General features: G+C 34.9%; 1 long non-coding RNA gene across 1 annotated transcript in view; it reads left to right on the top strand.

Annotated features, from left to right (window-relative positions):
* The window catches only part of LOC111089869, a 31601-nt gene extending 24610 nt beyond the window's left edge, over positions 1-6991 (top strand). The window contains exons 3-4 of the long non-coding RNA XR_002614030.1: positions 4105-4244; positions 6911-6991. This is a non-coding gene — a long non-coding RNA (uncharacterized LOC111089869). The remainder of the gene's footprint in view (positions 1-4104; positions 4245-6910) is intronic.

Here is a 6991-nt window from a genome sequence, read left to right as displayed (position 1 = left end):
GTTTTTCAAGTGAATGTGTTAGTTTTAATTTGTTTTTCAAGTGAAAGTATTAGTTTTAATTTGTTTTTCAAGTGAATGTGTTAGTTTTAATTGTTTTTCAAGTGAATGTGTTAGTTTTAATTGTTTTCAAGTGAATGTGTTAGTTTAATTGTTTTTCAAGTGAATGTGTTAGTTTTAATTATTTTTCAAGTGAATGTGTTAGTTTTAACTTATTTTTCAAGTGAATGTGTATGTTATACAACTCTACATTAAGTATGAATTCCTACAATTTAGTGGTCACTGATGTACTTATAGTTTCTAGATTTATTATTCAATACTTATATAGAAGGATGTTCATGATCCGTGGTGTCTGTGCAAGAGGCCTTACAGTCCTTTTTTTTCGTCATATGACAGCCCTAGTTATATATCATTGCGCTCCAGCATTTTTTCCATAACAGGAGTTTTTTGTCCCCTTTTGTCTCATCTTCATGCGCTTCCGAAATCTGTCATCGTTCGCGGACGAAGACTTTTGAGGACCTGTTTGAACAGATTATACACAATAAAGTCCATCGGAGATATTTGCTAATGATATACCATAGCATGAGTTTTGGTTTATACTCGCATCTTGTGGAGGAACTGGCATGCTGATTTGGACATCTGGCTGGATGCTTTGTCAAAAGAGAATCTTAACTTATTGGCATCTAATCCGTAAAAAGATGGTATTTCGTCGCAGTATGGTGATGTCAGCACGATAATTTTCTTATCATTCGTCTCGACTTTCCGCTGTTTAATTTACCATTATAACTGTTACCTGCAATCGCCATAAATACCTCGAAAAATTTCGCAACATCCTTTAATGTTTTGAAATGTTGTATCACTAACAGACCCAAATTCGTGTGAGTTATCCTACTTACATTTCCAAGGGTAATTCCTACTTTAACTGAAATGAAGTGAATACTGTGGGATATGTGAATTTTCTTCACTGTCTCTGCTGAGTGACTGGTAGCCGGTAGTGGACTAGCCTAATTTTGCCTATGAAACCTCATTTTCTTTTGCTTTATCAACACAGTCAAACACTGCGGATGTCTTTTCTTCGAAACATTAAAATTCCACTCCGTGTCTGCTTTTATAATTGCTAAATAGAAGAACTTAGTGTCGAAATCTTCTGCAATGTAATCTTCCAGAAGAAGTAAATTTTAGGCGATACCTATAATTGCATATCCACACTACAACTGAATTACGACAAGAAGGTCAGGGATTGTAATCTGTGCAGTCATCATAGATAGAAAACAACCCTCTACAGAACTGTTTATAATCACTGATATCAAAGATCTTCCTTGTAAAAATCCCTACATTTTTGAAATAATTTTTGCACTTATGTTTTTTCATAGTAATGCCCCATTATTGCAGTGTTGTTTAAAATCTTGCAGTGTCTTCTAGAAACTAGGCTCGAGCGTAGCACGTTGGTTAGCCTATCGGAGTCCACGAAAATCCGAGGTTCCCGATTTCGAGGCGTGCTGCTACCAAACGCGATTCTCACTTTCAGTTGTGTTGTGTTATAAGAGTAATAGTCAGTCCCGTTAATCGATTCAGAGTAGCCACGTCAGGAGATGGATGACATTGAATGGCTGCTTTCCCTCTGGTACGTAGTTACAAATATGGGAAGGTTATGCCTGAATCATAAGATATGCATAAGGTGTTGTTCGGGTGAACACACACACACAAACCAACCAACTCATAGTAAACTTACTATTTGACTCTTTGTTTTTAAAAGCTGATTGTGATAGTCCATTGATTCAGTATATGTATTAAGTAAGTAGAGGTTATAGATTAATCACGTGGTTAATAAAAAATTCGAGTGTACTATAATACTACGGAAAGTATCATTAACACAATTGTTGTAAAAAACGTTGTTTTTGTATACTTCGTCTACAATATGGTTGGTTCCCAGTGGCACAGCGGTATGTCTGCGGACTTACATCGCTAGAAACCGGGTTTCGATATCTGTGGTGGGCAGAGCACAGATAGCTCTTGTGTAGCTTTGTGCATAATTAAAAACAAACAAACAAAGCAAACAAACAATATGGTTGGGAAAACACTTTTATAAGGGCTCGTTTGATACACGTATGGTGAAATGTAAATCAAAGAAAACACTTAAAAATGTTCACCGACAGAATCTTTTATAAAAACAGTCTTACCATAAGTGACATGACAATTGGATTACAAAATTATAATATTTTTAGATTTATTTTTTAATGAGGTTGCTTTAGTCGTATTATTCACGTCGAGTGAAAGAGGACAGACGGAAATTGTTTCGCATTGTATTTCTCAAACGGTGGGTCGCGTCCCCCTTGGAAGGTGAGTAGGCTTCCGGGGGGTGGGGGGTGGGGAGTACGAGCTGTCTGCGATCAGTCAAAAATTTTCAATCCTCAAGAAGTCTGAGAGGTGCACATATCACCTTTGTTATTAACTATGACGAAATGGTTTTTCATCCTTGTAGAGGAAATGGGGGAGGTAGGGAGGTCGCGACGACCAAAACCAGGACGTGGGAGTCGTCTGGCAAATCCGGCTGAGAAACACTGCCCTAGAATTACATTTCCTTGCTTAATATTGTCATAAGCTACATTTTGTAATGCGACAACTTAGATGTTAGCTAGAGGGCGCATGACATAAAGATCGAAAAGTATAGTTATTTGGGCCTCGAAAGTTTTAAAAAATGATATGTTAAATTTTCGTACGTTTAAGGAGTAGGTAATAAATACGAGGGAGAGTGAAACATAATAGACTTGTTTCTAGTTAGTATGTTGATCAGTCAGACAGTGTTTTTGTTTCAGCTAGCGGTGAATCTGTCAGTGTTTTCAGTTACTTGATCAATCAGTCGTGAAGATGTACAATTAAGCGTATTTTACGTTAGTGTAGTACAGTTAGCGTAGTTGTAAACGAGGCCTTCAATATACAAGTGTACAAGCTTGTTGAAACGTTAAGAAATACAGAAATTAATATGTTACTGTTACGTGGATTGGCACCAGAAAATTTAAAAGAACCAACCAAAGAATGAACAACGTAACAACAATATAATACATGCTAAAACTGGTGTTTTTCACGTTGTGTGAGAAACATTAGATGTAAATTTTGTTATTTTACATTAGATTATAGGTATAAGTTTTATTCTGCTACGAGATGATAGACTTGGGTTTTATCAATTTATTTTGAAAACATTGAACTTAGATTTCTTTGAATTATATGGCAGACTTTAGACAAAGCTTACATCATTGTGATCGTAAAGGTATTAGGTCCTGATTTCATAATGAATTGATATTAAGCAAATTTCTGACGTTTCGTGATAGGCATTTGGAAAAATATGTCTTCGTGCTACCCTAAATACAATATGTCTGGATTCCATCTTATCATCTAATACAATTTGAACCTGTAATTCTAAGGTCTAGATTTTATTATGTTATCTGTGATACCTAAAAATTATATTTCAACATGCTGTCTGATATAGGCCTTGGCTTCGTTGTACTATCTGATATACTTACGGCTTTTCAGTGTTATATGTATTTTTTAATCGAGGTTTATTTTTAGCTGCTTTATCATTTTACTTAGATATATTACAATCGGGTTTTCGGAGATTTAAATCAGTAACCCTGCTCGTAGTTTATTATGTTAGGCCTATATTTCATCTCGTTGTCCGATATGTTTTAGGCCTAGGTTTTAACAAGCTATCTTATTGACTTTAGGCCTAGACTTCGTCATGCTAGCTGACAAATGCAGGCTTCCTAAGACTTGATTTTTATTGTTTTGAAATGATTTAGGACACATTTATCATTGTCTGTACACTTAAAGATTAAGAAATCATTTCTAATTTTGAATGTTAGCGAGATTTATTTATTTATTATCTTTTTTTTTTTGCCAGCAAACATTTTCTTTGTGTAAAACATATGGTACGATTATTTCTCATTCTGTTATACTAAAACTTCGCTAACGTGAATTGAAAGAGGTGAACACTGTAACATTGAAAATAGAACATATACAACTCTCTTTAATATATATTTATTTATTTAAACGGAAATATTAAAATATTTAGTAATATTCAGTTTCTAACGAATGTTTCTTTCCTGACAGCCAGCTGCGCAAAGTGCCATTCAGGACGATCACATTACATTCTACGTCCTTCTAGCAGGCGTGGCGGGAGGTTTGGTATTAGCTGTCGCCGTGATGGTGTGTTGTAAGCTCTGCCTCCGAAAGAAAAAGCCTTTGACAAGGTGAAGAGTTTAATTACAATTACATATTCAAAGTTATAAGGTATTTAAAATTTATAATGTATTTTTCTGTGTTTAAAAGGAGAATATAGATGTAGAACGTGAGTAATTTTCACGTTCGCTCAAGATGTGCATCTGTGTGTGCAGGCTGTGCGCTAATTTCGATTCAAATAACACTTCTGAGATTAACTTATTAAATTTTCTTCGAAAATTAAATTTCCCGGTATTTCAATTTCTTCATGAATGTATTAAAATCAATTTCCAGAACTTTTACACAAATATAGGCTACAGTTCACTAAACACAAATTACAAACTAAACTACTTCTATATATTAATCAACATTTGAAATTTAATAAAACAAAAACGCTTGAAAAAAAAATGCTGTTAGAATTTTACATATGTTTAAAAATGTCCTATCTGACATGATTCCAGAATACCTAAAATTAAAAGCAAAATATTATCCAGGACAATATTATTGTAATTCAAAAAAATAAGTATATCATAGAAAAGAACACATTTTACAGTTTACCAAACAGGCTCGCCCTTTCAGCTGTGGGGGCGTTATAAGTGTCAGTCAATCCCACTATTTCCGTTGGTAAAAGAGTAGCCCAACAGTTAGCGGTGGGTGGGAATTACTAGCTGCCTTCCCCGAATCTTTCACTGCTAAATTAGGGACAAATAGCCCTCGTGTAGCTTTGCGCGAAATTCAAAACAAACAAACAAAACAATTTTTTTAAAATGAAAATAAAAAACTTCTGAGAAAATCCCTGTATAGGCTTAGTTGTTCGGTAAAATGTAATTTGATATAAAAAATTAAGTAACTTCTTTAATTATTTGACACTAAAATATTATAGTTTATTGGAATAAAAGCCAGTTATTAAAAGGTTCATTTTTTGTTGTTTTTCTGTAGATAAAATAAATGCGAAAATAAAATATTGCTAAGTTCTTGCTACCTAGCTTTTTTTTCCGAAGATGTGATACGATTGCTTGCAGATTATTTTGAGATAGAAGTGTTACTTAGACCTAAAGTTAGCTTTTTCAATGATTTTCTTTTTTTTGTAGTTTTAAACGGTCTACTTCGTGTGCAAGAAATGAGTGTGCGTTTTTCGTTTTAACGCAGTCAAATATTTATAGCTTTTATTGATTCAACTATCGTGAAATATCAGAGTTCACAATTAAGAAACCTACATTAGAAGCCTCTCAAATTTTAAATAACATGGAATTGTGTAACGATCATGTTGTTGATGAGTAAAGAAATAATTGTTTTATATAACACAGATAAAAAAAAACAGTGTTGAAACTTTACTGTTAATAAAAAATAAACTATGGTAAGTAAGATTAGTTTTGAACTACTTCTTGTCTAATTTTCTTTTGTCGTGGCTTTTGTATTTTAATATGCCTTTTCTCAGACTTGCGGTAATTAAATTGTACTGAGCTGGTGGTGTTAAATCGAAACGATGATGTCCCGGTCCCCATCATTATAAACTCAAATTGAATCCTGGAGTAAATAATGTTTGTTTGTTTGTAATTAAGCACAAAGCTACACAATGGGCTATCTGTGCTCTGCCCACCACGGATATCGAAACCCGGATTCTAGCGTTATAAGTCCGCAGACATTCCGCTGTGCCACTGGGGGGCGGAGTTAATAATACCAATATACTCAAGTCTAGCGCATTCACAACTAGTTAGTACTTGTCATGGTCACAAGAGTTAGAACCATCTAAACTAGGACGAAACTCAAAACTTGGATTGCTTCTAGTTTTAACCACAACTAGTTAGTACTTCTCTCATGTTCACAAAAGTTAGAACCATCTAAACTAGGATGAAACTCAAAACTTGGGTTACTTCTAGTTGTAACCACAACTAGTTAGTACTTGTCATGTTTACAAGAGTTACAACCATCTAAACTAGGACAAAACTCAAATCTTGGGTTGCTTCTAGTTGTAACCACAACTAGTTAGCACTTCTCTCATGTTCACAGGAGTTACAACCATCTAAACTAGGATATTATAAGCCATTACTGTTTTAAATTTCAATAACAAACAAACAAAAGCCTATATAGAAAAGGAGTTTGGTGGTTAAAAATTGTAAGGTATTTTGGGCACTGACGAATTATACCGAATATATTGGAACTACTTTATATAATCTTAACTTTTTTTTACATTTATTTCTTATATATGACTAGCATAAAATACCCGCGCTTCGCTACAAAGCTCCTAATTATTCACAGAGGTTGCAATTTACCAACAAAGCTCTACTATACCGAATAGCTACACTTTATCAAGAACAAGCCCGTTATGACATCTGCTTGTAGAACCTGAGCACGTGTGTCACGTTAGCTTGTGAGTGGGGGATGTTACACAGTTTCAAATATGGCGCCCTCGGAATCCAGAATGGAACGAGGAACACAAAAGAGAATGCAAGACGGTTTTAGCAACCCTGAAAACCTACTCCTAAACCCTCATCATGCCTGCATGACCTTCCAGGCTTATTTCAGTCTCCTTACCAACGCCACACAGATAAGGACAACCCTCTACCAGACCGAGTCCGCCTGCCCATTTTTCTCCTATTAGTTCCAAAGCTGTGAGAAGACAAACAAAGAAACAAACATACGACATGGACTAATATAGGATTTTACATTAATATTACATATCCTTTGTACCTTTCAGGCAGCATGTGGTTTTTAATCGGAGTTCAGAGCGTCAGCATACGAGGGCGCGCAAGTATCATAGCCTCGACTCCAGTGTCAG

This window comes from Limulus polyphemus, unplaced genomic scaffold (genome assembly GCF_000517525.1).
Source record: "Limulus polyphemus unplaced genomic scaffold, Limulus_polyphemus-2.1.2 Scaffold7693, whole genome shotgun sequence".
In the NCBI taxonomy this organism is placed as follows: domain Eukaryota; kingdom Metazoa; phylum Arthropoda; class Merostomata; order Xiphosura; family Limulidae; genus Limulus; species Limulus polyphemus.
The sequence above is the reverse complement of the archived record's forward strand: the minus strand, read 5'-3'. Positions and strand labels throughout refer to the sequence as shown.